This window comes from Mus pahari, chromosome 11 (genome assembly GCF_900095145.1).
Source record: "Mus pahari chromosome 11, PAHARI_EIJ_v1.1, whole genome shotgun sequence".
NCBI classification, from domain to species: Eukaryota; Metazoa; Chordata; class Mammalia; order Rodentia; family Muridae; genus Mus; species Mus pahari.
Genome location: NC_034600.1, coordinates 43035033 through 43041958, shown reverse-complemented (window position 1 = coordinate 43041958; position 6926 = coordinate 43035033).

The window sequence follows — 6926 nt, the reverse complement described above, 5'->3', positions numbered from 1 at the left end:
CACTTTGACCTTTCATCCTGGCCCCATGAGTGCTGGAAAAGAGTCTGAACTCTGAAATCAAAAGTGTGATTGTTTTTTGGTGATTTAATGGTCACAAAACCCATTCCATAATGCAACCTTAATTTGCATTTTATTGATCATTAGTGTGGTTTGGACATCTTTTCCTGAAATTTTTTCACCAAAATTCTTCCTTTTCCATTGAGTGTCTGTTTATATCTTCTATTATAGGACGTGTGTGTGTGTGTGTGTGTGTGTGTGTGTGTGTGTGTGTGTGTGTGTGTGTGATTCTCAATAACCATCCTTTGTGTGGCTCATTTTTTCTCCTAAAATATAGCTTACCATTTCAGCTAATACAGTAGCAGACATGCTTCTTTTAGGGTTTTGATGTTCCCAGCTTCCATCCATTCTTTCCCACCTTCTTTGACAGTGTCTAGAGTTACAGGGGAAAGACCAGAGTTGCAATGTCACTGAGCCTCCAAAACAACCAGCAATGGACTAACTCTAAAGTTCTTATGTGAGGGAAAGAGAGGGGGAAAGTCACTTTTAAATCAGGAAACTACACAATGGATGTAAGTATTCACAGCAGATTCCCAGCTCTGACCTGCTTCCGAGAAACTGCATCTACTATCATTCTAAACACCGTTTGCTTGGCTGACTAAATTGGATTTCCCTGAGACTTGGGAGTGTGGATCAGAAACTCTGCAGTGAACAGTGTACCAACCTTATCTCAAAATTGCATTATCGACACCCTGGCTTCTCTGGGGTTCACTCCTTTTTGCTGTTTGCTTTTGCCAGAGATTGACCTAGGACCTCATGATGAGGGGTAGACGAGAGCTCTACTGAGCCCTCTCCTCAGCCTTGATCTTCTTCTCATAGATTCCAGACCTTTCAGGTTTCCTATGGGATTCAAAAGGAAAGGTTTATGCTTAAACCTGTCCATCAAAATGAAGAGCTTAGATGAAATCCCAGGAGCAGGGGCATAAAAAGAAAGTAGATTCTTGGAATCAGAAGTGCAGCCCCATGGATGGGCATCCTGAGTTTTGGAAGACACTCTCCTGCTAAGCCTTGCCTTGGGCTCAGGCTTGAAGAGTCTGAATTTCTTAGTATTATTTTTAAGAAGATGGCATTTTCTTTCTTTTCTTTTCTTTTCTTTTCTTTTATTTTATTTTATTTTATTTTATTTTATTTTATTTTATTCAGTGCTAAGTATTGAACCCAGGGCTTCCCTTGAACAATATTCTTCTCAGGCTTATCATGAGATGTGATTCCAGACCTAGCCAATGTCTAATATATACAGCCACACTGTACATATTTCAAACAAAACAAGAAAGCCAAAGGCTTCTTACCCATTACGTCTGCTTCCCTACCGCCCACTCAACCCAGTACTGACCATGGTTCCCTAATCTACCATAGGATGGGGTTAGTGTGACATGACTTGTTCCAAGTAAATCCACACCTGGCCCTGGTGATCACGCACTTCCTTTCTCCACACGGCTCACCAACTACTTAACAATCATTTTAAAAATATGACCAGAGATATGTAAGTTAATAATCCGTAAAATATCTATAATCTTAGAGACACCACAAACACAGTGCAATGGTAGAGCACATGCGTAGCATCCCTGAGGCCCTGGATTCATTTGTCCCAAGCTGAGGTCAGGGGAGAGAAGAAACAAATTTAGGGATGATCCCAGCCCCACCTCTGAGTCTGTCCTTGTCACCTGCTTTGACGATGAGAACAAGATCTGCCCTTCCCCCATCTTCTGATTCTCTTTTGCTCTCCTCTTGTGTGTGTGATTCTCTTGTTCTATGTATCCCTTTCCTGATACCTAGGCTTTAGTGGAAAGACTAGCGACCCTGAGAAGGGAACAGGCAGGCCTTTCTCAGCTCCAGAGTGTAGGTGAACAGTGAAGGGACACTCAGTGTTTCTTAATTAATTAAGTGACAAAAGGAAAATCGAAACAAGAGTTTAGGAGACAGCCGGGTGTGGTAGTGCACGCCTTTGATCTCAGCACTTGGGAGGCAGAGGCAGGCAGATTTCTGAGTTCGAGGCCAGCCTGGTCTACAAAGTGAGTTCCAGGACAGCCAGGGCTATACAGAGACACCCTGTCTCAAAAAACAAAAACCAAAAACAAAAACAAAACAACAACAACAACAAAAACCAAAGAGTTTAGGAGAAAGCCAAGCTGTGTCCCTACCCTTCTTGTTGTGACTAATTCATCCCATATACACAAATAAATAAATAATAAATATAACATGTACATTTAATATATACATAGTAAATACATTTATATACAAAACATATTTACATACAAGATACTGTGTATATACATACATACATAAAATAAATAAATACACATATAATACCTGAAGCTTGTCTGGAGGTGGAAGTGAAACAACAGGTCAGTCCTACCACTGTTCCTATAATTTTTTTTTTTTAATCAAAAAGTTGTCTGACTGAATGAATTGTTTTTCAGAACTTCTCTGTTCACTTGGTGGAGACACCATGGATGACCCATGAATGGACAAGCCCTTCTGATCCCTGAATGGCTTTTTCAAGTCCCGCTGCTGGCTTTCGTCAAAATGTAGACCCAAAAGCTTGCTAACCCTCAGAACCACATCCTCCCAGAGCCAGAACCCCACAGAGTGTCTTAAAACTGAACCTCACTTAACTTTCCTTTGGAGTTTTTGCTTGTTTGTTTGTTTGTTTGTTTTGTTTTTCCAGACAGATTTCTCTGTGTAGCCCTGGCTGTCCTGGAACTCAGTATGTAGACCAGGCTGGCCTCAAACTCAGAACTCTGTTCTTAAAAGGTCTACTACAGGGATACTCAAACTTTGTGCACCAGAATTGATGAGGCCATTTGTTAATCTTGCAGTTGTCTGACCTCATCCCAGAAACGATAACCCACACGTTGGAAGGAACCCAACTGATATGTCATCATTATGTTCTGCAATTCCAAGAGATTCAGAACCTGAGAACCTCGGGTCTAGCCAGCCTTCATGCTCACATCTTACTTCTAATAAAATAGGACCATTTCCTTCAAAGTAATTGCTACACATTATAATTGCAGTGCAAAGTGATAATTAAACAACCCGGCTTAGGAGTCAAGTTACTGAATATTTGTCCCCAAATACCCATGGAAAATCCCTTAAAATTGTGCACCAGTGTCCTTAATTTGTAAGATGGGGGATGATGACAGTTCCTGATTCCACATCTTAGGCGCCCAGCAGATGTTGGACATTACTAGTCCAAGAGTCCCACAATTCCTCATCAGAGCCAGGCTGAAGGCTAATGCTGGGGTGGGGGGCTTTGCAATTGCACGCTTAAGTCTGTGTTCATGCATTTTACCGTGAACTTATTCCATACCTCTCCCCAGGTCCTCACAGGGATCTCTAACACAGTATTGAACTGTAGAAGCTTGCTTGTCAAAGTGTACCCCGGACCAGAGCTGTTGGAATCGCTGTATGTAAAAACACAGGACAAAACGTCCTTGGTTTGTTCTTAAACACACATGTGTGCAGGTGAGGCTTCTTAGAAACGCAGCTTGTCATCCCCCAGCCCCAGGACCTATAGGATCGAACCTGCGTTGTCAGCCGGATCCCAGGTGATTGCTCTGCACACTTACACTCAAGATGCAGCCATCCAGAAATCCCCCAAACTTCCACGATGGGAAGCCTCACCCTGGAAATGTTATTAAGGAAAAACCTTAAGCAACTTTCAGCTTATCTTTGAAGATTTTATCAAAACCCATTGAGAAATAATGACAATAAGGATGCTTGCTGCAGGCAGCCCTGAAAACAGGGAAATCTTCTAGAATTCCCACCCGTTGCACAATCACGTAGCACTTATGGGCTGAAAACAGAAGCCAGGCAAAAAGAGCGACTGATTGTTGTCAAAGGACTCTCTCTGTCTCTGTTGTAGCTCTGTGTATTTGTCTCGCTCCGTCTCCCTGCAGCTGAGTCTTCAGCAGTCCTGGGCACTCAGCTCACTCAAGTAAGACAACATGCTGGGAATGCCCCGGACTTACATTCAGCTATTATAGCTAAGTAAACTGTAGCTGTCTTCAGATGCACCAGAAGAGCGCGTCAGATCTCATTACGGATGGTTGTGAGCCACCATGTGGTTGCTGGGATTTGAACTCAGGACCGTTCAGAAGAGCAGTCGGTGCTCTTAACCACCGAGCCATCTCTCCAGCCCCTAGTCACACTCTCGAGTTCATCCATTTCATGAAGCATGGTGAATCAGTACCGGTTGGGTTAGTTGAGTACAAGGCAGCAGGCGAGTTCAAAGCCATGGCCCAACCACTGTTTTAACAGGTGTTTAATAGTGCACAGCATCTGACATATTTCTTGGTAATTCTCATTCATTGAATCTGGTCATTTAAAAAGTCAGTTGGGGTTATTTTGCTATTTAGGGAGGGAAAACACTACCTCCCAAAGACAATCCACTATATAAAGACTGAACAAGAGGGAGCAGTAGGGTATAGAGGAAGCCAGAACCCTTATGTAATGTGGGTGGAAATGTAAACGAATTTAACCTATAAGGAAACCAATATGGACTTTCCTTAAACACACAAAAGCTAGAAGTACCCTATGGCTTAGTCGTACCACTCCTGGGCGTGTGCCAGGAGTCATAGTCCACATACAGCAGAGATATGTTTACCGCACACCCATGTTTACCGCAGCTCTGTTCACAACAGCCAAGGTGTGCACTCAGCCTGGAGACCTGGGGAGGAGGAAGGTGTGGCATAAATATGCAATCGGGTTTTATTCAGTCACTTCAGTCACGAAGAATGAAATGACATCATTTGCAAAAAAAAAAAAAAAAAGTAATGAATGGAACTCGGTAGAGATCGTCACGTGAAGGAAAATAAGTCTGACTCAGGAAGAGAAACAAAACAGCAGGCTTAGGATATAGATCACTACCGGCAAACTTGCCTAGCACATAAACCTAACAGGTCCTAGCCCCGCCCCTCCCTTAACATAAACAGATGTCACATATACTCTCTCCCATGCAGGATCTTTTCTTCTTGTAGTCAGTGAAACAGTCTCACTTTGTATCCTGGCTGGCCAGCAATTCACCATGCAGACCAGGCTAACCGTGAACTTAGAGCAATCCCCCCTGCCTCTGCCTTCCAAATGCTGAGACTATAGATGTAAGCCCCTATGCTCAGCTCAAAATCTAAGTTAAAAAAGAAAAGACAAGAAAAGAGAAGAGAAGAGAAGAGAAGAGAAGAGAAGAGAAGAGAAGAGAAGAGAAGAGAAGAGAAGATCAACGTATATCACATGCATGTATGGGAATGTCACAATGAAACCCATTATTTCATATAAGTAATATATTCTAATAAGAATTAACTATTTCTTAGAAGGAAGATGGTTGCTTATGGGCTATGATGCAGTTCCTGACGATGCAAATCAAGAGTCCTGGATCTGGGACTTCCTAGCCCAGGCAGTGAGGAGGCTCTGCTGCTGAGATTTGCCTGCTTAAGACTTCTGGCTGCCCCAGCCCAGAGAGCTCAAAGAGAGGTGAGGAAATTCAGCTCTAGGGAAATCAGCCTGGGTTTCTCCAAACACTAAAAATAGAAGCACCGTATGACTTCCTGGTACCACTCCTAGGCAAAGACCCACGCAGAGGAGATACCTTCACACCCATGTTTACCCCAACTCTGTTCACAATAGCCACGCTGTGGAATCAGCCTCCTGATTGGAGGACCCTCTTACAAAGCCGTGTCTTTCCCATTCACATAAAAACAACAAAACAAAACAAAAAACAAAGGGGGAGGAGTCACCTTGTTTCATCCCCAGGCTTCAAGACTTAATGAAGTCTTAATGTCCAGCAGAGGCCTTTAACACTTGAAATCTTCTGTTGCATTGAAGCTTCAAATTGTATCAGACTAGGGCCCTTCTTCTCCATCAAAGTTACAGACATAGAAAGGATCACCCAGAGTCACACTGCCTTGATAGCTGTGATGGACGGTGAAGGCCAAAGGTGATGCCCGGATTTAACCATTCACCTGCCGGTATGAGTCTAAGTGGTTAAGTAGGTCAGTGTGGGAAGGAAATTATTGATACCAGGAATGTCTCCTGCAGAAATAAGGACCACCATGTTTACCTGTTCCCAGGCACCTTTGATGACGTGGAGATGCGATTGATTCTCTTCCACCCTGTGTAAACGTGCTTTGAACTTCCCTCTGAGTCCATAGGTGGCAGAAGAGTGAGAAATCCCAGCAGGCTTCATTTTGAGCCTGGAGGCAAAGTTTCTGTGTGGGTGGTGCTGTGGCTAGAACCCCAAGACTCAAAGGCAAACACTCTACTACTGAGCTACATCCCCAGCCTGCTGGTAGGGAGCCTCTCCACTTGCCTTTGTATGCCACAGCAGGACTCACTTATGTCTGTGGCCCTCTTGGAGAAAGCCAGGGTATGTTTATTACGCGTGTCACAGCTGGATTATGTTAAGAGGGAATGGAAAGTCCTTGGCCTTGCAGAAGAGTAGGATATTCCCCTGTGACTACAATGCTCTCTCTCACGGAGCAGCCTAGTCTCACTGCCTTCTGCTGCCCACGGAGAAAAGAATCAGGCCTACGCTTGAAGGGGCAAAGAGTTTGGCAGCCACAGATGAGTAAGTCAGTCACTTTACTGGTTGCTTGCCACAGAAAGATGAAAAGATCCTCCCTGCTCAGGGAACTTGATGGTTAAAAAATAATAATAAAATAAAATACCAGAAAGAGAAAGAGAAACTCTGTGAGAACGAGGCAAGGAGGGAATTTGCGGACTCAGGCGTCAGGTCTTAAGTGTGTCCCATCCCTTCCTCCTCTGCACCTTTGCAACAGAGCCAAGAAAGAGGCAAGGAGGGAGTTCGTGGACTCAGGCGTCAGGTCCTAAGTGCGTCCCACCCTTCCTCCTCTGCACCTTTGCAACGGAGCCCT